Genomic DNA, 24,546 nt, shown 5'->3' with positions numbered 1-24,546 from the left:
AATATCAATTGATGTAGAGCTTGAAGCAGAGATGTTGGTTGCTAAAACCTTTGACATTGATGTCAATGGGGGAGAATATTGCATTAAAAATACTATGTTGAGGAATATATTTAGCATGATTACAATATGTACAACATGGAATGGTAGTTGACAGAAAACACATTGAGGTATATCAATAGGGGAGAATGATTGATGAAGAGGATTTGAAAAATAATCTTTTGTTGGTATTCTTGGAACTAGATGTTTTTCATCTATGTTGCCATCAATGTCAAAAGGGGAGATTGTTAGAAGATTCGTTGGAAGCATTAATTCTAATGACATTCCTATGGGGGAGTATTTTAGAGATGTTACTATGATGATATGTTACAGTCATGACTAAGTTTGTCATTGATGTCAACATAGCAATTTTTTGTGGTATCTGACAGAAGAATAGTGGAAAGATCAAGTTGATATGGATGACTAGTTGAGTGTTTACACTATCTAAGGTTATAAAAGATATGTCTAAGTGTCTGGTATATTTAGTTAACATCAAAAGAAGAAATGATAAGTCTTGAAGAAGTTATGTAAGTTTTGGTGATGTTTATTCTGAGATAGAGTTTATGGAGGCATCTTCTGGTAAACTTGTTATATCTCTTAGCAGAATTGTTGTTTTGAAAATTTAGGTTGACGACATGAAGAAGACATGTTGTTGATGATGTGGCTAAGCATGCTCTTCATAATATTGTGTGTACAAAGTTTTATTCAAGTTACAAGGTAGAAGATTAATGTTATTGCTAAGTAAAACGTGTTCTTAGTATGGTCCTATAATAATTAATTGAGAGGTCTAACAACCAACATAGGGAGTTTTTTTGAGGACTTGTATAAAGGAAGGAAATTTTCCTTTATCATGGTATGAGGTGTGACATGAATTATATTGATAATAAGCAGTAGAGAATCTGCAGAATGCAAAATTGAGCAGAGCAGTGCACAAGTGAAGGAAACTTCATTGTTGAGATTTTATTCACTAATCCGAGGTTTGGTATTTAATTATGAGGTTCATGAGTTGGTCTACAAGGTCTAATAGTGATTGGTTTAGTTGAAAAAAAAAAAAAAAGTGGAAAATAATAGTAAATTACTTGTTTGAGCAATGAGCTCTTCTTGTAATTGAAATTTCATGTTTGGGCAATGGGCTCTTCTTGCATACATTGTACCACAACTCCTAATAGGGTTAAAATATCCTAACAAGGATTCAAAGTCTCCTAATAGGAACTCATTGTACTAAATGTTGTCATAGAGTCCTAACAGGGTCCATCCTCTAACAAAGAATATTTATATTAGTACATCATCTTGGGGGCATCATTCCCACTGGGGTTTTCACTTTGATTAAGGGTTTCCCTAGTCAACATATTTGGTGTAATTGTCTATGTGCATTTTATTATGGTTGATGTGTACTTTGGTTGAATGGTTAACTTTGTTGAATGAAGATAAATGTCTTTATTATTGGATAACTAATTCATCTCCCCCTCTTAGTTATCTTGGTGGACTATTATTTCTAATAGTGAGTTCAAATTCGAAATGAGAGGGAAAGTTTTTTGAGACAAGACAAAAGGAAAGAATGCCCATTCATTCGATAAGGAAGCAGAATGATAGAGATCAGTTGAAGAGAGTAGAGCATTCAGAGAGTAGAAGGAAGGTTTAGGAAACCAGGAAGAAGATCAGAGCATGCAATAATACATGATAAGATCTTTTTATTTTCTGTAAGTTCATTTTGATTGTCCTATTGAAGTAGTGATTTCTCTAGGAATTATTGTATGTAGCCATCTTGTGTTGTGAGTTCATATCATCAATAGAAGTTTTAGATTAATGTATTTTAGTTCTGGTTGATCCCATATGCTCCCAGATCTGTAATAGTTGAATTGGTTTTTGAATAGAAAGTAAGAAAGCATGCATATTAGTCAATCTCCAATTATTTGGCTTATAGTTTTCTCCATCTCTATCTATTTTGCATTGTGTTTAGTATTTGTGCAAAATAGATTTGCAAGTCTATGTTCTTATCTTTGTATTTTAAAGGCAGAAGAAACTAGATTGTAAGTGAGTCACCAAGGAATTTGGTGCCCTTATTGATCAAGTTCTCTACTCTAACTTGAGTCTAGTGTTGACTGAGTTCTTCCTATGTTTACCAAGTTATTTGGTCTTAGTATTTGCTAAGATCACTCAATCATAATATTAACTAAGCTCACTCGGTCCCCTATTAGAACGAGTTGACTGAGCTCACTTTGTTCCTTTTTTAACCAAGTTCACTTAGTTTATGGATCGGGCTTGTTGTTGTTGATCTCTCTCTCCTTTGGTGACCGAGTAACTTGACACCCATTGCTATCGAGAAACTCAACATTTCTTGTCACTTAGCTCCTTACCATGTCACTCAGTTGCCAAGTATAATTTTGTGAGAAGTTTTTCACATTAACAATTGACTCAATTCCTAACAAAGATAGAAGGTGTCAAAAATATGCTCAAGAAAATAATGTCAATGAAATAGCATTCCATATGGGAAGTGTTGCCTAAAGAAATATTTGAATGCTGACTAAGCTCCACCTATTTCACAAAATATTTATGTGGAATGCCAATTTGTTGGATAAAATTATTCAAAAATATGCCCAAAATAACTTACACAAGTAAGCTCTCAATAGTTGTGGATCAGTGAAGCAATATTAGATATGTGAAGCATATAATTAAGGTTGCATTCTACTAAAAAAAAATTATGTGCTTTGAAAAATTAAGATGTTGGAGTTGGTTGTAACTAGCATTCCAAATTCTTAAACTCTAACTTTTGAGGTAGTTGAGAACCTAAAAAGTTGGTTATGCTAGAATGGCTATAAATTTTTGAATCTCATTGTAATGAGGGGACTTTTTGGATTTTGAGAAAAAGGAGACTTATTTTTAATAGAAGGACAAGTTTTGGAAAGTGCGTACAATTCTTGTTCTTGTAATCAACAATTTTCTTATGTTCTTGCTGCTAAGAAATAAAAGGAAGTGCATTTTGTGTTCTCTTTTCTACAAAGTATGAACTGTTAGGGTGTTGATTCTTGTTGTAATTAATGTTTTCACTATATGGTGTAGATTTTAGTGAACCATTGAATCATCACTGAGCTAATGCTAGCCTTCAAGCATAGTTCTTGATCGTTCTTATTAGCGATTTGAGTTGTTTTAGGGAAGCATTGAAGTCTTTTGGTGCATTCATTATCAATAGATTTCTTTTGATCTTCTACGCTTGATTACATTTCCATTGAAGAATCACAAATACCCATATCTTATGACAGAGATACACCTCTCGAATGTAGAGGAAGATTGTAATCTGATAGTGATCAATTACAATCTCTCCAACTGAAGGCACACTTATCATTGTTCACGGGGTGAATAGGGTCATTTTTAGAAGTAACTTTACCTTGACAAATCTATTTACAAACACTTTGTCAGATATTTTGACTTCTTTCAGCTATTATAAATTAAATGAGCTATACTTGATATAAATTTCAAGGTGTAGAAGAAGTAACCACAACTAAGATGATTTATTAAGCAATGTAAACTTTTTAATATAGTAATATCTACACTGCATTGTTATATTTAGAGAAGAGGTTTATAGGCTTCCTTATAGAAACCAACCTACTTCAAAATGTACTAACAAATAATTTAGTTATTAATAAAAGTAAGGAATGTAATACTAAGACCTATTGTGTGTTAAAGTTTCTCTTTAGTTATTATGTTTGTGTAATAACCCTGATAGGTTATAACTTCTTCAGACAACAAATTCTTTTATACTTTAGTTGTTTGACACTTCATCAAACATTTTGCAAGCAAGAGATATATTGCATATGTAAATTATGATTGCTTTCTAAATGCTAAACTTTAATAAATATGCTTCTAGAGAACACACAAAACAACAAACAATTAAGATGCAATTGTTTTTGAATAACACTAATTACAATAGATTTTACAAACTCTACTAATGCCCTAAATATCTAATGCAAAATGTAGTAGATAAAAACTTGGAATTGCTCCAAAAACATGAATTTTCATATAACAAATCATTGTAGAAAATTTCCAACTTATTTCTTACTCCACAAAATTGACCCTAAGGTAAAAATTTGGCACAATGAAAAGATTGATTTGTCTTCTCCAACAGTTGCAACCCTTTGGAAGATATCTCACCACCTCAGTCATGCAAATCAATGGGAGTGTTCGTTCCCAATGATTAATATAACAACTGCAAAAACCCTTGGCTCCACAAGCTATCTAGAAGAGTAGAGGGCAACACATTCTATGCTCAACAATGAGGCTTCCCTCCCTATTTATTCTTTTCCTTGACCCTTCTAGAAGGAAATAAAATATTATTTAATTGCACTCTCTAGAAGCTTCCCCCTTTCCAATACAATAATTAGTTGTGCTTCTAGAAAATTAAATTAATTAAATATAAAAGTCACCTTTTAATTTAATTTTATTTAATGAATTTATAAGAAATTTATTTTAATCAATTTCTTCTTATTTCTCCAATTAGCCTTCAGAGAACATAAAGGCTAAGAACTCCACTGAGATGTCAAAAAGATGGGGCATTACAATCTGTCCTCCTTGAAATTGCTTGTCCTCAAGAAATCCAATAGTATAATGAACTCCAACCTCCACCTGGATCCCAAATTAAGTAGTATGTGATATCCATGTAGACACTAAACTAATTGCAAACTAGCATCATCAAGACTAACCACATATCCTATAGTCTAGCACCCAAAACTTGTGTTGATGATGTAGAAGTCAGAATGTCACCAGAAGGAAATTCCATAGAAGATCTATGAAACCTCTTCTTCCCTATATCCACCCACATAATATATATTGGAATGAAATCCTTATCATCAAAAACATGTGTTGAAAAAGATGTAGCTACAGGTGAACCATATGCACTCATGCCAATTGTATCAACAATACGTGTAGCCACATTAAAATATATGGACACAGTAACATCACTTATTGCCACAATAGAAAACTGAAGCAACTCATCACCTGGAGAAATATAAGCCCTTGTTGTATCAATCTCCTTGAATGTCTCAGCTTCCACATCAATAGTAATATCCTATAAGCATCAACCCTGAGACCTATCCAAAACCTCCTCGAAGTCATCACTCAATATCTGAGAAGGGGTATCATACCTAGCACATCTCATAGCATCATCAAATGGATCATCTAATGTGTTATACTATCTGTATCAACATCTCCTAACAAAACCTCAACTATATACTCTTGACTTTGCATACATGACTCAATGTCAAGCTATGAATCAAAATTACTAAAGCCTAAATCCGCATCTATTGACTCTGCTGAAATATCCACATCACAGCTGAGTGACTTTGTACATGCTTTTGTACCACTTAAGGAAGCAATTTCCTCCTAAACTACAGCAACACCATGAGATCTCACATACAAATCTCCAATAATAATCCAGTCGTCGAGAGGGCCAAAAGTATTAGTAGTAAAATTTGTATCAATTGTCTTTGCACTAACTATAGCAACAACTCTGGGAGCCTCAACCTATTGAAGCTTGATGCCACTATCCTCTACTGCCATTGATACAACCACATGTCCCTATGAAATAAGTCCATCGTCAACACTGTAGATAGGACTAGCAGGTGTTGTACTAAATATAGGTACATTTGCATTAGGGAATCCTGTCGGGGAAAACTCAAGCTTCCTTCCTTGTAACCTCGATGTCCACCTCCTAATGGTATAAACCATATACCTTGGTGCCCTTTCAATTGTATTTGAATTGGACAAGCTCTCTATCAATCTCTAGTGATGAAGCTTAAGTTTCTCTATACTCTCTTGCAAAGCATTCATCTTCATGCTAAATTCGTCATTACTCCACTGACTTCTAGAACTGCCAATCCTCCAATGTCTATCTATGGTTAGAAAATGCTAGAGTGTTGGTCACTCCAAATGTAACAACAAATTTAACAATTATATAAATTTCCTACCCCACAAGATGGTAAGGAACCGCTCTGATACCAATGTAATAACCCCAACAGATTATAGCTTCTTCAAACACCAAATTTTTTTATACTTCAGTTGTTTGACATTTCGTCAAAAATTTTGTAAGCAAGATATATATTGCATATTTAAATTTTGGTTGCTTTCTAAATGCCAAACTTTAATAAATATGCTTCTAGAGAACACACCAAACAACTAACAATGAAGATGCAACTATTTTTGAATAACACTGATTACAAATAGGAAAATATGCATCTACATCAATAAGACATTAGTGCCACAAATTATGATATAAAATTCTGATATGAATTAGATTACAATAGATTTTACAAACCCTACTAATGCCCTAAATATCCAATGCAAAATGTAGTAGATAACAACCTAAAATTGCTGCAAACGAATTAATTTTCTTGTAGCAAATTCCCAACTTATTTCTTACTTTACAAAGCTGAGCCTAGGCCACAAACATGACACAGTGAAAAGAATGATTTTTCTTCTCCAACAATTGCAGCCCTTTAGAAGATATTTCACCACCTCAATTATGCAAATCAATGGGACTGTTCATTCCTAATGATCAATATGACAACTACTAAAACCCTTGGCTCCACAACCTATCTAGAAGAGTAGATGGAAACACATTCCATGCTCAACAATGAGGCTGCCCTCCCTATTTATTCTTTTCCTTGACCCTTTTAAAAGGAAATAAAATATTATTTAATTGCATTCTCTAGAAGATTCCCCTTTTGAAGGCAATAATTAGATAAACTTCTTGAAAATGAACTCTCTAGAAGCTTCCCTCTTTCCAATAAAATAATTAGTTGTGCTTCTAGAAAATTTAACTAACTAAATATAAAGTCACCTTTTAATTTTATTTTAGTTAATGACTTTATAAGAAATTAATTTATTCAATTTTTCCTTATTTCTCCACTTATCCTTTGGAGAATGTAAAGTCTATGAACTCCATTGAGATGCTAAAAAGTTGGGGACATTACAAAAAATATAGATGTGTATATTGACATAGGATTATGTGAAGCAAAGTGTGATTGAAATAGGAGTAGTTATGTGTAAATTAAAGAGAATGTGTTGCTTCTCTATGCTTCCAAATTAGCTAAGTAGAGGGGGAGCATCCTAACTAAGCAGAGAAACTTCAACTTCTCAAGTTTTCTCCAAAGCCTTGGTGAAGTCCCTTGCAAAGAGAAATCTAGTGGTCCCCCATATATAACTAACTCACTAAACAAATAAATCTTGCCATAGAATAGTAGGGAAGCATTTATAAAGTCCAAAATGTAATGTTCCCCATCTTTTAGACCCTAAATGGAGTTCTTAGCTTTTCATTCTCTAAAGGCTAAGTGAAGAAATAAATTAAACTAAAGTCAATAAATAAATCTAAAGGTGACTTTATATTTAATTAATTTAATTTTCTAGAAGCACAACTAATTAATGTATTGGGGGAAGCTTCTAGAGAGTGCAATTAAATAATATTTTATTTCCTTCTAGAAGGGTGAAGGAAAAGAATAAATAGGGAGGGCAACCTCATTATTGAGCATCAAATGTGTTTCCATCTACTCTTCTGGATAGTTTGCGGAGCCAAGGATTTTTGGAGTTGTTATATTGATTGTTGGGAATGAACACTTCCATTGATTTGCATAACTGAGGTGGTGAAAAATCTTTCGAAGGGTTGCAACTATTGGAAAAGACAAATCAAACTTTTCATTGTGCCAAATTTTTGGCCTAGGGCCAACTTTGTGCAGTAAGGAATAATTTGGAATTTGCTATAGGAAAATCCATGTTTTTGGAGAAATTCCAGGTTTTTATCTACTACATTTTGCATTGTTTGAGAGTAGATATTTAGGGCATTGGTTGGGTTTATAAAATCTATTGTAATCTGATATATATCAGAGTTTTATATTAGAATTTATTGCCCTAATATCTTATCAATGTAGATCCATATTTTCCTATTTGTAATCAGTATTATTCATAAATAATTACATCTTTATTGTTAGTTGTTTGGTGTGTTCTTTGGAAGCATATTTATTAAAGTTTGGCATTTAGAAAGCAATTAGAATATACATACACAATATATCTCTTTCTTGAAAAGTGTTTAACGAAATGTCAAACAATTGAAGTATAAAAAAAAATTGTGTTTGAAGAAGTTATATCCTATTGGGGTTATTACATTGGTATCAGAGTGGTTTCCTACCATCCTATGGTGTAGGAAAGTTATTTTATTTTTAGATTTGCTATTGCATTTGGAGTGACCAACACTCTAGCATTTTGTAGCCATGGACAAACATAGGAGGACTGATAGTTTTAGAAGTCGATGGAATAGCGAGGATGTTAGCACAAAAATAAATGCTTTATAGGAGAGTATGGAGAAACTTAAGCTTCATCAACAGAGGTTGGCAGAGAGCTTGTCAGATCTACAGATAATTGAGATGAAAGCAAGGTATATGGTTTCTGCTTTTAGAAGGCTGACATTGAGGTTGTAGGGAAGGAAGGTTGGGTTTTTCCCAACATGTGTCCATGATGTAGATGTACCTATTTTTATTATGACACCTATTTGTCTTATCTGCAATGTTGATGATGGACTTAGTGGCATCGAGCTTCAACATGTTAAGGCTCCTAAAGCTTCTATTATAGTTAGTGTATAGATAGTTGATGCAGTTGTTACCACTGATACTTTCGTCTCTCTCAAGGACATGATTATTATTGGAAGATTTGTATGGGAGATCTCATGGTGTTGCTACAATGCAGTAGGCAATTTCTTCCTCAGGTGGGATAGAGGCACATATAGAGTCACTCAGCTATGATGTAAGTGATGTGGGTGTTTTAGCGGAGTAAGTAGATGTAGGTTTATGCTCTAGTATTACTAATTCATAGACTGGTGCTGAGTTATGTGTGCAAAGTTAGGAGTCCATAGATTAGGCTTTGTCAGGGGATGGTGATGTAGCAATAATGGGATTAGGAGCATGCGAGGATATTGTCCTATCAACAACCACTTCTATGTCAGTTGAACCATCCAAAGAGGAGTTTAGCAGTATGGATACAGTTGTTGATGTGTGTTTTGATGATGGCACACAAGTTGATGTATGAGTTTTCATCAACTGTAGATTTAGTTTAGTTTTCTATTGAGATAGTGTGTGTTGTTACTGTAATCACCTAAAAATGGTCATCTAGACTATTAGCCCCCTTCTCAACATTTTGGCTAAATTAATTTAATCATTTACCTAGACCAAATTGCTAATAATCAATTTATTTGATTATAACCTATAGTTTGACTATGCTATCCTAAGTTCATTATTTGATTAAAAGAACATGTCCCCTTTTAATTAAATAAAAGATCCCATTCTTCTAACCCACTTAAAGTGCACACATAAAGTCTTTTTTCTATTTTGCAATTAAAAGAAAAGGCTTTGTGACTTTTGTCTTATATGACAAGTCAACTTATATTCTATTGGTTGACTTGTGTGTGCACATGGATCACTCCTCTTTTTGAATTCCACCGTTGATCATCCACCATCTTCATCTTGATCTCTACCGTCCATACATCTTTAAAAGGGAGAGAGCTTTCCCCCTCAATCAATCCTCATTTTGAATATTGTTATGCTGCAGGTTTTCTAACAGGTTTCTTTGGAGCTTTGTGGAGAACTTCTATTTCTTGTCTACATTCTCTCATACCATAGCATTTTAGCTTAGATTCATGTTGCATGTTAGTTTAGCTTCTATTTTGCAATAATCTATCTCACATAGCTTAATATTTGGATTGTAACACTCTCATCCATGCTTAGAATAGCTGCACTTTACATTTCATTCTAGCTTAATCTTCATTTGCATTGCATCCTTGAGGAACTCCTTGGCACATTTGCATTCTTGCATTTTGTCTTTGGAACCTCCCATTGCATGGTTTACTAGCAAGAAGAGTATCTCTAAGGCTCATCTAAGAGCTCTTGAACTTGAAATACACTCTCTTGCACTCTGTGGATAGGGAGCTCTAAGCCGGCATCCAAGCATTTTGAACTCATGGAATCGTTTGGATAGAAGGGTTTAGAGTGTGACACAAATCAAGTGTACATTTTTGGCGCCCACCGTGGGGCTTGAATCAAGTTTCTAGCTCCATTTACTTTTATTTTTCATCTCTAATTTTTTACAGCAGCATATTGGATCTAATCAAATGCTTTTGTAGAATTGTCACTTTGGTTTTAAGGCCAACCCATAAGTAAATTGGTTTGAAGGCCAAAAACTTAGTTGGTTTAAAGATTTGATCATATCTTTTAAACCGCTTAGAGTTTGGTTCTAAAAAAATTTTTCCTGATTAGGTATGTGCTCAAAATGTTTCAGTCCAATTTACAGAGCATTTTGACGTGATTTTCAGGAGTTATGATTTTTTCTTTATTTTTCATAAAAAGTCGTTTCTGATCGCAAATCAGCGTATTTTTTAGAAAAACTTACATTTTCAGAAAGATTTTTCAATTCTAATAGGAGTTTTTTCTTTGTGTTTTGAATTTTGAGGTCGTATTAAAGATCAAAAATTCGATTTGATAAATTTGGCCTATTTTGACAAAATTGATCTCTAGAGCGCAAATGAAGAGATTTTTTTAAATTTCTTGCATTTTTGGAAAGCTCTCTAATTTTTAATAGGGGTCTCTTCTTTTCATTTTTATTTTTGGATATGAAATCATAGCAAAAAAGTCCAATCTTGTTGACTAGGTCAAAATCAAAGAGTAAAAATGAGAGCATTTGTGATTAACTTGCACTTTCTTTGCATGCACTTGGTTGGAAGATAAATTGGATTTTTGAGGCAACTCACCACTTTTTATTGCAGATTTTTATGTTATTTCATACTAACTTTTGGTGCTAACAAGTTGTGATTACAGGTTGCCATCCTTATGAAAAGAAATTGAAACATTGCATAAAAAGAACGTATGTCAAAGCTTCAAATGCGCAAGGGCTACTAACATTGTTTGCAGGGCTGCCCAAAGCATAAAAACCCAAAATTTCTTGCTTTTTTTTTTTCATGTGTGGCATTGACTAATTGTTCATTTTTCATAGGCACATAAAACTTGTGATTGGAGTCTTTTGGTAATAGGAGAGTATGCTCTTCACCCTTGTGGTGAATCAGAAATCTTGACTTGCCATTTGGTTTCAAAAGCAAGGGGTAACTGAATCTTCTTGGCGTGTTTGGGAGAAAATGATTGGAATAGGAGAGTATGCTCTTCACCCTTGTGGTGAACTAGAAATCTTGACTTCCAAAAGTTGATCCACTTTGTGTAGTTAGACTCCTTTAGAGGGCCTGCTCTCGGACAACCTGAGAGGAACGACTCAAGGCTACCAAGGACACAAAACTTTGGTAGACATAGTGTTTGTCTTCGCCTAGCGTGATTGCTTATGGGATTTCGACCATAGGGAGATCACTAGGCAAGAATGCTTAAGGTACTCTTGTGATCGCGAGATCGGTTACTCATCGCAAGGTGAGGTGTCCCGTAATTGGGAGCAAGAGGAACACTATGAACGGAAGCCCTATCTAAACACCCTAAGTTAGTAACTACCTTTTTTAGCCGCTCAACTTCTTGGTGCAAGGATCGATCCTAGTGGACTACCCGGATCACCCCAAGATTTTACACTCACCATATGTGTTCCCTTGGTTGTGCTTATGGCACTTCCATGACAAAGCCAATATCTCTTGTGGGAAACCACTTGGTGTGAGGCAAAGGAGCATCAAGTGTGGGCCAAGTTGTTGAGTAATGAACCATGACTTCTAGGTAGATATTGCTTGATGTGTTTTCAAATGTGGTATACTTGTAAAAAAAAATTTGAACATACACATGACGATAATTCTAGGGAATTCTTTTGAGACGTCACATATGCTTGTATCATGCAAGGTTGCTTTGTCCCTTGCTTGATTGTTTGAAGACTACTCTATGTGTCACTATCTTGCTTGGAAAGAAATTTCTTTTGAACATCAAACTTGTTATGCTATCAACTATTGTCAAACTTTGTCAACCAAGTCAAAACATCAAATGCAAACATTTTCTTGTGTTGCTTGCTAAGGGGAGTCTCATCATTTGACTTTGATTTGCTATGTCTCTAGTTTTTGAACATGCTTAAAGTGATTCTTTGGTCTTAGTGCTCTTGGTCTTTTTGTCTTCATGGTCTATGCATGCTTGCTAGTTATCCTTTTGCTAAAATGGTTACCTTGATTTCTTGACTACACTCTTGGGTTGGAGAGTTGTTCACTCGTCACCCTGCTTGCTCTATCTATTTGGCTAATTGGGCATCTTGCCTAGCTATTGACTTGACTCATTCATGTCGTAAGTTTCTTGGACATATTGTTTGACAAGTCACTTTAATCTCTCTTTACTATCTTGGCAAGTGAACACTCTACCTCCTATAGTTTCAACATCAAGTTATCTTCTAGACTATTTTATGCTTGGCTTTGCATCTAAAACTATGGGATCTAAACCTTGTGCTACCAAACTTCAACCAAATCTAGATGATCATGATATCCTCCATGTCACTAAAGAGTTTCAAGTTCTATATGCACAATACAAAGAACTAAAAGAGACAAATGATCTTTCTTACCTTCGTCTCTCTAAGCGCATGATAGAAATGAAGTCTAAACTTGAGAAAAGGTTAGAGGAGAAGATTGCATCATTACATGAATCTTCTTTAAGGTCTTTACATGCATGTGAGTCACCTTCTTTGAGGTCATCCTCTTCTTCTAGGTCTACATGCTCTACTTCAAGACATCAAATGTCTTCATCTTCTAGATCTAAAGACCTCTTTAGAGAACAAGCAAGTGATACCTTCTTAGAGCCTATGCTAAAATTTCATGATGGACCTATATTTGACCAAGATAATGATGAAGACATGGATGCATACCATTCACATGAGAAACAACAAGAAGATCCTAGACATACTTCTAATAGAACTTTTGCTCCCTTGGAAGATTCTTATGATGACACTTTGCAAAAACTTCTTAGCAATAAGATCATCATGTTACCAAAGTCTAGCTCATATGGAAACCCATTCTTGGATATCTATTGTGCTTATCATCAACATAATGAGCATAGTACTTTAGATTGCATTGAGCTAAAACATAAAATCCAAGATCTTATTGATAATGGAATTATTGGAACCTCTAGTGACTCATGTGTTGAGGATACTTCTCTTGAGAAAGATCATATTAATGAACCTATGTCTAGTAGTGGCTCTATTACATCTTCCACTTCTTCCAACACTCATGCATCTCCCAACACTTCAAATATTTCCAGCATGCCTCCATCAAATAAAGAAACTAATGCTTTCCACATAGACTACGTGTATCCTCAAAGGCTACCTCTAAAAGAAACTCAAGCTAACCTTCACTTGGCGGCAAACCTTTTCCATGCTACTAATCCTAAACATCCTCAACCTTCATGCACTACTATGCCTAATCCAAGCACTACTCCATTCACTCTTCATTCTCCCTTGTCCTTAGAAGTGGCTCCATGTCAAGAGGACTCTCAAAAAGAAAAAGCTATGAATAGAAAGAAAGATCAAGATCAAGCACCCTTTCATCTCTTTCAAGATTTTTTCCCTCCATATCCTATATCTTGTCCACCTCCTAAGTATGATGAAGATACCACTTCCATTATCTCCCTTGAGCTTACTAAAAATTATGAGAAAAGTTCTCTTCATATGCTATCCAAGGCTACTTGTCAAGATCAAAGCATCCCCTCGTGTTCTACTTCTCCATATCCACTTCAAAATTGTGCTCAAGCTTCAAGTGCTCCTATTAAAAATGTTGTTCCTATCAAAGCTACTCATGAGTCTATTGATGGCTTTGACTATGTTGCTCAATCTAAAGATGTTGATATCCCTTTTCACTATCCATTTGCATCTCCTAAGTCTATCCTTGGTCCTTATCCATCAAAGCTAAAGCCTTCAAACCTTCCATCTATATTGGGACCTTATGTTCCTTCATCTCCTACACTTTCCACTCCTAGCTCTCCCATCATACCTCAAGATCAACAAAGACACTCATCCTTGATGACTTTTCACCCATCTATCCATCTAAACCAATCATATCATCCTTATTCATCCACAAATCCCAAGTCCTTTGGAAGTGAGAATAAACATAAGAATCCATTGAAAAATAAAGATCACTATGTCCCATCTAATCGACATGTGAATGCTAAGAAGGAAAATGCACAAAAGAGACTACAAAGGTCCACTATTAAGAGAGCTAAATCAAAGAAAATGTGGGTTCCTAAATCCATCATTGAAGAAATGCACTCTCAAGCACCCAAAGAACGAGGAAAATCTAAAGCTATGTGGATTCCCAAGTCTCTTTTAAAATACTTGAATATTGAAAATACTTCAAAGTTGACATTCAAGCTTCCAAAGGCTTCCATTCCATCTTCTTCCAAAAATCTTCCTAAAAATATTCCAAAGCCTTCCACTCCACTTTTTTCCAAATCTTTTCTACCACCTCATACATCTAAACCTCAAGCTACTTCATCCATGATTCCTCCATTGTTCCAATACCCTTCAAGGTGTGTGTCAATGTTGATCTTGTCCAATATTTTAGCTACCCACATGAAATCCTCTAAAGCTTACACCTCCTTTCTATACATGAACTCTTATCCTCCATATATTCTTCCTACTACCATTTCCCTTTCATCACCCTATCAACATCTTTGAGCATACCTTTCCATGGTCTTGGCTTATCATGGCTTATCTTTCCTATAGGAGCACTATCTAAATATACAAAGCTTGAGCTCTTTCTAAAAATTCAAAAAATAAAATAAAAAAATGAAAATGTGCCTTGGTGAAAACCACTTCTTGTGGCACTTTGGTAGCAAAAGTAAAGAGAAATAAATTTATCCTATGGTGAAAACTACTTCTTGTGGCACTTTGGATAAGTACCATGATGAAAACCTGGCAAACAGGCATCATGCATAATTCTTCCATCATCCATCTATCCCCTCTTCTCTCTTTGATCTTGACAATGTTGAGTTATCTTTGCATATTGGCTATCTTATCCATGAGATTCTCTATTTGTGCTTTCTCATTCCCTCATAGCCTTCATCTTGAGCTTTATTTTTATTGCTCTATCCCATTGCTATACTACCTAGTTGACCCCTTGGTCTTGATCATAATAAATGAAACATGGTTCTCATAGGTCTCTTGACATGGCTACTCTTTTGGACTACATGCTTTCATGCTATCTTACTCATTAGCTTCCATCGCTTATCTTATATGCTATCCCACTTGTTGGCTTCACCGCTTATCCTACATGCTATCTTTCTCATTACTTCCATTTCTTATCCAAAACATGCTTCATATGACTATTTCACCTCTTTCCCTAGCTTGGGTACTCTTGAGGAGTCAGTCCTTGAGGATCACTTTCACTTGCTTCACATTCCTTTCTTATGCATCTTTGCTTATCCATCGGCTTGTTTCTCCATCATGTCCTATACCTTGCTAGACATTGGGAGAAAATGATGTGATCTTGCTTGAAAACTAGTGATCTCTAAAACCTTCTAAAAAATTCCAAAAAAAAAATCATATATGATCCTGAAAAAATCCTAAAAATTAGAAAATGTCTTGAAAAAAAGATCTTAGTGAAAACCTAGCAATAGGCACTTTGATGTATCACCAAAAAAATAAAAAATACAAAAAAAATAAAAATTGAAAAAAGTCCTGAAAAAATCTGTCAAGTGGTGAAAACCTGGAAACAGGAGCTACTTGAAACCCTTGCACCTATGCCTATCAATCTCAATCATCCACTTTGCTACACATTTCCTAGCTTGGAATTGTTTATTGTCCTCGTCTTGGGGGCACAACTGCTTAGCCTATTGAGGTATTCTTGTGCATTAGAGTTTCTTGGAAAACTCACAAAATAGTGTTTCTCAACACTTCCCCCACCTTGACATCAAGTGTTTTTCAACACTTTTCAGATAGTTTACCTATGGTCTTCGATGTTGTGATATTTCTCACTACCATAATCAAGTCTTGAAAAAATGGCCAAGTGACTTGCACACACGCACTTTAACACTTAAACGACTGAGCTATGCTGATCTTTATCTACTTTGTGTGCTGTCTATGATGATTTCTTTGCCATGTGTTCCCTCCCTAATAGTCTTTCAAGGATGTCATTGACTAGAAGATTGGGGGCATGGGGCATGTTTTCTTGATTTTTGCTTGTGGGTATACTTTGTTTGTCTATAGTGTTGTAAGCATTCGTGCTTGTCCTATTCAACACTTTGACTTATAAATGTATCATCCTTGACTGTTTTGCAAGACCGCACTCAGGGTTTATCCTAGCGCTTATGCCTTGATACAGGTGTAATCTTGCTAAATTAAACTTAGGGAATCTAATCGTGTAGTTATCTTGACTTACATGTCTCTGATGCTTAGATTGGATTTCCACATACCTATCTAATATCGATCATATTCATATCCTCATAGTTATACTAGTGATGGTTGTATGATCTCATGATGTCCCTAATAAATGCTCAATGATGAAATTAAGAGTCTAAATGTTATGCACTTCTTGCTGGTAAACCACTTTGCATATTAGCTTGCATTTTAGGTTCATTTTCTAGCTTAGTCTTGCATTCTTGCATATGGGGAGAGCTCTCTCTTCATCTTTTTGTGGACATATCGGCTAACTCCTTTCATATATTTTCTTTACTTTCTTCTTATTCATGTATTTTCACCTTCTTAATCTATCACTTCATCTCTTTTCTATCTTATCATCACATTATATAAAATTTTGACCTCTTAAATAATTTCAATGTCCTAGATTCATTTTCGGGATCGAAATCCAAATTCAAGTTCATCTTGATGGTCAAAATTGTCTTTTAAAATTCTACTTTCTTCTAAGCAGTTAGCTGACCTTTTGAGGTCTAATCTCTGAATCATCACTGGGGCATCTTCATTTCTTCATGTCTTCATCATTTTCATACTTCATATCTACTTAAATTCACTATTTCATGTCTAAAATCACCTTTCTACTCATTTCGACCTTATTTTTATGCTATATCCTTCAAGGTCAACTCTAGTCAAACTGGGGCATTTTATCAAAATTTTTTATATAGTCATTCTTGGGTTCTAATCATCTATCTGTCATCTTGGACATTGCTATACTCTAATTTTCTCATTTCTAACCAGTTTATGCTTCCTCTTACCTCATTTCAATTTTGATCTCGAGCGGGCAGAAATACTCTATTGCTGATTGTTACAGCTATCTATTTCTTAGGAGCATTTGTTTGACCTTATCACTTGCTCTCAACCTATTCGCTTTGCTAGGTGTTAAAATTCTTTTTGGATCTTAACATCATCTTCCTAATGTTCAGTACTATCGCTATCAGGTTGTGCATTTAGGACTTGCTATAGTGTGTGTTGTTACTGTAATCACCTAAAAATGGTCATCTAGACTATTAGCCCCCTTCTCAACATTTTGGCTAAATTAATTTAATCATTTACCTAGACCAAATTGCTAATAATCAATTTATTTGATTATAACCTATAGTTTGACTATGCTATCCTAAGTTCATTATTTGATTAAAAGAACATGTCCCCTTTTAATTAAATAAAAGATCCCATTCTTCTAACCCACTTAAAGTGCACACATAAAGTCCTTTTTCTATTTTGCAATTAAAAGAAAAGGCTTTGTGACTTTTGTCTTATCTGACAAGTCAACTTATATTCTATTGGTTGACTTGTGTGTGCACATGGATCACTCCTCTTTTTGAATTCCACCGTTGATCATCCACCATCTTCATCTTGATCTCTACCGTCCATACATCTTTAAAAGGGAGAGAGCTTTCCCCCTCAATCAATCCTCATTTTGAATATTGTTATGCTGCAGGTTTTCTAACAGGTTTCTTTGGAGCTTTGTGGAGAACTTCTATTTCTTGTCTACATTCTCTCATACCATAGCATTTTAGCTTAGATTCATGTTGCATGTTAGTTTAGCTTCTATTTTGCAATAATCTATCTCACATAGCTTAATATTTGGATTGTAACACTCTCATCCATGCTTAGAATAGTTGCACTTTACATTTCATTCTAGCTTAATCTTCATTTGCATTGCATCCTTGAGGAACTCCTTGGGACATTTGCATTCTTGCATTTTGTCTTTGGAACCTCCAATTGCATGGTTTACTAGCAAGAAGAGTATCTCTAAGGCTCATCTGAGAGCTCTTGAACTTGAAATACACTCTCTTGCGCTCCGTGGATAGGGAGCTCTAAGCCGGCATCCAAGCATTTCGAACTCATGGAATCGTTTGGATAGAAGGGTTTAGAGTGTGACACAAATCAAGTGTACAGTTACTATGTCCATATATACAAATGGCATGAGTGCATATGGTTCACCTATAGCTACATCTTTTTCAATGCATGTTGGTGATGATTAGGATTCTAGTCCAATATATATTATGTGGGTGGATACTAGGAAGAAGAGGCTTCATAGATCTTCTACAAAGTTTCCTTCTAGTGACATTCTGACTTCTACATCATCAACACAAGTTTTGGGTGCTAGGATGTAGGACATGTGGTTGGTCCTAATGATGTTGGTTTGTATTTGGTTTAGTGTCCACAGGGATGTCACATACTACTTCATTTGGAATCCTATTGGGGTTATTACATTGGTATCAGAGCGGTTTCCTACATTGTGTAAGAAAGTTATTTTATTTTCAGATTTGCTATTGCATTTGGAGTGACCAACACTCTAGCATTTTGTAGCCATGGACAAACATAGGAGGACTGATAGTTTTAGAAGTCGATGGAATAGTGAGGAAGTTAGCGCAAAAATGAATTCTTTATAGGAGAGTATGGAGAAACTTAAGCTTCATCAACAGAGTTTGGCAGAGAGCTTGTCAGATCTAGAGACAATTGAGATGAAAGCAAGGTATATGGTTTCTGCTTTTAGAAGGCCGACATTGAGGTTGTAGGGAAGGAAGGTTGGGTTTTTCCCAACATGTGTCCATGATGTAGATGTACCTATTTTTATTATGACACCTATTTGTCTTATCTGCAATGTTGATGATGGACTTAGTGGCATCGAGCTTCAACATGTTAAGGCTCCTAAAGCTTCTATTATAGTTAGTGTAGAGATAGTTGATGCAGTTGTTACCACTGATACTTTCGTCTCTCTCAAGGACATGATTATTATTGGAAGATTTGTATGGGAGATCTCGTGGTGTTGCTACAATGCAGTAGGCAATTTCTTCCTCAGGTGGGATAGAGGCACATATAGAGTCACTCAGCTATGATGTAAGTGATGTGGGTGTTTTAGCGGAGTAAGTAGATGTGGGTTTATGCTCTAGTATTACTAATTCATAGTCTGGTGCTGAGTTATGTGTGCAAAGTTAGGAGTCCATAGTTTAGGCTTTGTCAGGGGATGGTGATGTAGCAATAATGGGATTAGGAGCATGCGAGGATATTGTCCTATCAACAACCACTTCTATGTCAGTTGAACCATCCAAAGAGGAGTTTAGCAGTATGGATACAGTTGTTGATGTGTGTTTTGATGATGGCACACAAGGTGATGTATGAGTTTTCATCAACTGTAGATTCAGTTTAGTTTTCTATTGAGATAGTGTGTGTTGTTACTATGTCCATATATACAAATGGCATGAGTGCATATGGTTCACCTATAGCTACATCTTTTTCAATGCATGTTGGTGATGATTAGGATTCTAGTCCAATATATATTATGTGGGTGGATACTAGGAAGAAGAGGTTTCATAGATCTTCTACAAAGTTTCCTTCTAGTGACATTCTGACTTCTACATCATCAACACAAGTTTTGGGTGCTAGGATGTAGGACATGTGGTTGGTCCTAATGATGTTGGTTTGTAGTTGGTTTAGTATCCACAGGGATGTCACATACTACTTCATTTGGAATCCTATTGGGGTTATTACATTGGTATCAGAGTGGTTTCCTACATTGTGTAGCAAAGCTATTTTATTTTTAGATTTGCTATTACATTTGGAGTGACCAACACTCTAGCATTTTGTAGCCATGGACAAACATAGGAGGACTAATAGTTTTAGAAGTCGATGGAATAATGAGGAAGTTAGCGCAAAAATGAATTCTTTGTAGGAGAGTATGGAGAAACTTAAGCTTCATCAACAGAGGTTGGCAGAGAGCTTGTCGGATCCAGAGACAATTGAGATGGAAGCAAAGTATATGGTTTATGCTTTTAGAAGACCGACATTGAGATTGTAGGGAAGGAAGGTTGGGTTTTTCCCAACATGTGTCCATGATGTAGATGTGCCTATATTTATTATGACACCTATTTGTCTTATCTGCAATGTTGATGATGGACTTAGCGGCATCGAGCTTCAACAAGTTAAGGCTCCTAGAGCTTATATTATAGTTAGTGTAGAGATAGTTGATGCAATTGTTACCACTGATACTTTCATCTCTCTCGAGGACGTGATTATTATTGGAAGATTTGTATGGGAGATCTCATGGTGTTGCTACAATGCAGTAGGCACTTTCTTCCTCAGGTGGGATAGAGGCACATATAGTCACTCAGCTATGATGTTGGTGATGTGGGTGTTTTAGCGGAGTAAGTAGATGTGGGTGTATGCTCTCGTATTACAGATTCATAGTCTGGTGTTGACTCATGTGCGCAAAGTTAGAAGTCCATAGTTTAGGCTTTGTCAGGGGATGGTGATGTCGCAATAATGGGATTAGGAGCATGCGAGGATACTGTCCTATCAACAACCACTTCTATGTCAGTTGAACCATCCAAAGAGGACTTTAGCAGTATACATACAGTTGTTGATGTGTGTTTTGATGATGGCACACAAGTTGATGTATGAGTTTTCATCAACTATAGATTCAGTTTAGTTTTCTATTGAGATAGTTAGTGTTGTTACTATGTCCATATATACAAATGGCATGAGTGCATATGGTTCTCCTATAGCTACATCTTTTTCAATGCATGTTGGTTGTGATTAAGATTCTAGTCCAATATATATTATGTGGGTGGATACCAGGAAGAAGAGGTTTCATAGATCTTCTACGGAGTTTCCTTCTAGTGACATTCTGACTTCTACATCATCAACACAAGTTTTGGGTGCTACGATGTAGGACATGTGGTTGGTCCTAATGATGTTGTTTTGTAGTTGGTTTAGTGTCCAAAGGGATGTCACAAACTACTTCATTTGGCATCCAGGTAGAGGTTGGAGTTCATTGTGTTGCTATATTGCTTGAGGACAAGAAATTTTAGGGAGAGCAGACTATAATGTTCCCCATCTTTTAGACCCTCAATGGACTTAGCTTTTCATTCTGCGGAGGCTAAGTGGAGAAATAAATTAAATTAAAGTCAATAAATAAATCTAAAGGTGACTTTATATTTAATTAATGTAATTTTCTAGAAGCACAACTAATTATTTTATTAGGGGGAAGCTTCTAGAGAGTGCATTTTCTAGAAGTACAACTAATTATTGGCTTAAAAAGGGGGAAGCTTCTAGAGAGTGCAATTAAATAATATTTTATTTCCTTCTAGAAGGGTGAAGGAAAAGAATAGATAGGGAGGGCAGCCTCATTATTGAGCATTGAATGTGTTGTCATCTACTCTTTCAGATAGCTTGTGGAGCCAAGGGTTTCTGTAGTTGTTATATTGATCGTTGGGAACGAACACTCCCATTGATTTGCATAACTGAGGTGGTAAAATATCTTCTAAAGGATTGTAACTGTTGAAGAAAACAAATGAATCTTTTCATTGTGTCGAATTTGTGGCCTAGGGCCAACTTTGTAGAGTAAGGAATAAGTTGGAGTTTGCTACACTCATTTGCTATAGGAAAATTCATGTTTTTAGAGAAATTCCAAGTTTTTATCTACTGCATTTTGCATTGTTTGAGAGTAGATATTTAGGGAATTGGTAGGATTTGTAAAATCTATTGTAATCTGATATATATTAGAGTTTATATCAGAATTTGTTACCCTAATATCTTATTGACGTAGATGCATATTTTCCTATTTGTAATTAGTATTATTGAAAAACAATTTCATCTTCATTGTTAGTTGTTTGGTGTGTTCTTTGGAAGCATATTTATTAAAGTTTGGAATTTAGAAAGCAATCAAAATTTATATATGCAATATATCTCTTGCTTGCAAAGTGTTTGATTAAATGTCAAACAACTAGAGTACAAAAGAACTTGGTGTTTGATGAAATGTCCAATCTCTAGGCTTATGTATGAGTTATGAGTACTAATACATTAGAAAGAAAGTGTATATAATCACTATTACATATCTCTATCATCATTATGACCATGACTATTAATTTCATGGTAACCACTTGATTATTTTAACATTAAGAATTGTTGTAGATCACATGCAAATCCAAGTGGATGTGAATATTAGGTGTGAAAAATACTAGTACTTTCTTCCTTGAATTTGACTTGTTTAGGATTATTTATCTCAAATGTAGAAACTAGTAAATAAGAATATATATTTTTACCAAAAATTTAGAGCAAAAGACTAAACTCAATTATTATTTTTTTTTTTAAACTTACCTTGGGTTGTATTTGTGGGTGTGAAACTAGCCCTAGATAAATACCCTAGTTTTGAATTTAAATTGCCACTTTGACACACTTCCTAGTAAATTTTACCTTCCATCTTAAGTTGAAAAGTTTTAAAAATCACTAAACATGTAGAATTAATCTTTGATCTATAGACTATACATTTAATGCAAATTCAATTTGTTTGTTTCTTGAATATAGTTTCTTTCAAACTTTAAATATATAGACCTATGTCCCAAATATGGATTATATACACATTTCACTTTGAGTTTATTGTCTAATATTATCCTTTGTCAAAAACATAGATTTGGATTGATAATTTTGAGTCTTGACAATCCAACGACACTTTAAACATATATATAATGCTAAACTATATTATTGATGGAGATGTCATTGCAATTGTTTGGTAATGATGGTGCAATATGTAACAAAGCCTCTCTGCTAAGTGTCCATGTTCACTTCCATTCTACATGTGCTTTCACATGCATAGTTCAACTATAACGGGAGATTTATTATGCAATAGTTTATTTCTAGAACTATTAGTTAATTGAGCTATTTAAATAATGCATGATTTATTTTGGGTTGTGTGGGCTCTGTTTTTAGAAGTAATGAATTGAGGGTGCCAATTCTTTATTAAAATATCAAGATGTACCTCTTGAGAGACTCTACAAAATGTAGTCGATTTAAAGAATAGAGATTTTACATGTCTACAAATTGAAAACTACTCTCTATTTTATGTTTTCTCTATATAAAGGTGGTATCAAAGTCGTAAGATCGAGGGAATGTTGGGTGTTGAGGGCTTCACAAGATGATGAAGTTTGTAATGCTTGATGGATTAGCAATTATAAGAAGGCCATCGTATGATAAACCACTCGATATTGCACCATTCCAAGAATCCAGTTTGAAGAGAGGAAGTTGTAGTTAAGGGCTCTTACTTGCATTAATGACAATCAAAGTTGTCGGGAACTGTTTTGTCCTTCCTTGGGCATCTATCCCCGTATCTATTTTGGAAATGTATCTGATAGGGCAGGCTGTCAAATATTGTACCCATGTTTACCTAAAAACATTTGATTTTCCAACGTGTCAAATACTTGGAATTTGATTTTTTTAAAAGATTTGATGTAAATCTTCCCAAATTTAATTTTAAATTTTTTTATTAAAGCAAAATTATTATTTTTTAAAGTATAACCAAAACCTACGTCAAATGAAAAACACAAATAAGATGTTTTTATTATTATTTCAACAACTCTTTTTTTGGATTATCTTCTAATGCAACTCTACCATATTTACATATTGTAAAGTGTTAGATTAAATTTAAAATATTTATGTAGCATTTATGTATCAATATTGCTTTTGAAGTGATGAAAATATTCTATAATAACTTAGAAAGTTGTGTTAAATATACGTATGTGTTATTTATTAATGTCGTGTCCAACCGTATCCATATTGGGGTCTTAAAAAATGGCCATATTTGTATCAAATATTGTATGTACATTTGCATCCGTATTCATATTCATGCAACTTTGATTACGACATTACATCTTTTTTAAACCCAATTTATGATCATTCTCTACAAATTCTTCTCTTTCATCTTGACGATGTATCACAGAGTGTCATCCAAAACATTGATGATAAAAGAACATGCACAATCAAATCCAAAAACAAAAATTTTGCACTAGAAATGGATTTGGAAATCTAATAATGTTAAAACATTGTTTGTTATGCTTTCACCTTATAGATGAAAAAATGGAGGATCCATCTTCTTACAAGAGTATAATCCCAAATTATTGTTTAAAATTGAGGATAAAGTATAGATATTTTTTTTTTTAATCATTTTGAATTGAATTGTGTAAACTTCAGCTCTGTCTTATAAATATCTTGCACATTCAACTATAATATGAGATAAAGACAATCTCTTCACAAACAAACCCACGAGATATCATGTGTGAGAAATCAAGAGTCACTACTTCGAAATGCATTTTTATTTAGAAACTACATCCCACTTCATTT

This window comes from Cupressus sempervirens, chromosome 7, assembly GCF_028749045.1.
Source record: "Cupressus sempervirens isolate cs-2001-9-10 chromosome 7, ASM2874904v1, whole genome shotgun sequence".
Lineage (NCBI taxonomy): Eukaryota > Viridiplantae > Streptophyta > Pinopsida > Cupressales > Cupressaceae > Cupressus > Cupressus sempervirens.
The sequence above is the reverse complement of the archived record's forward strand: the minus strand, read 5'-3'. Positions refer to the sequence as shown.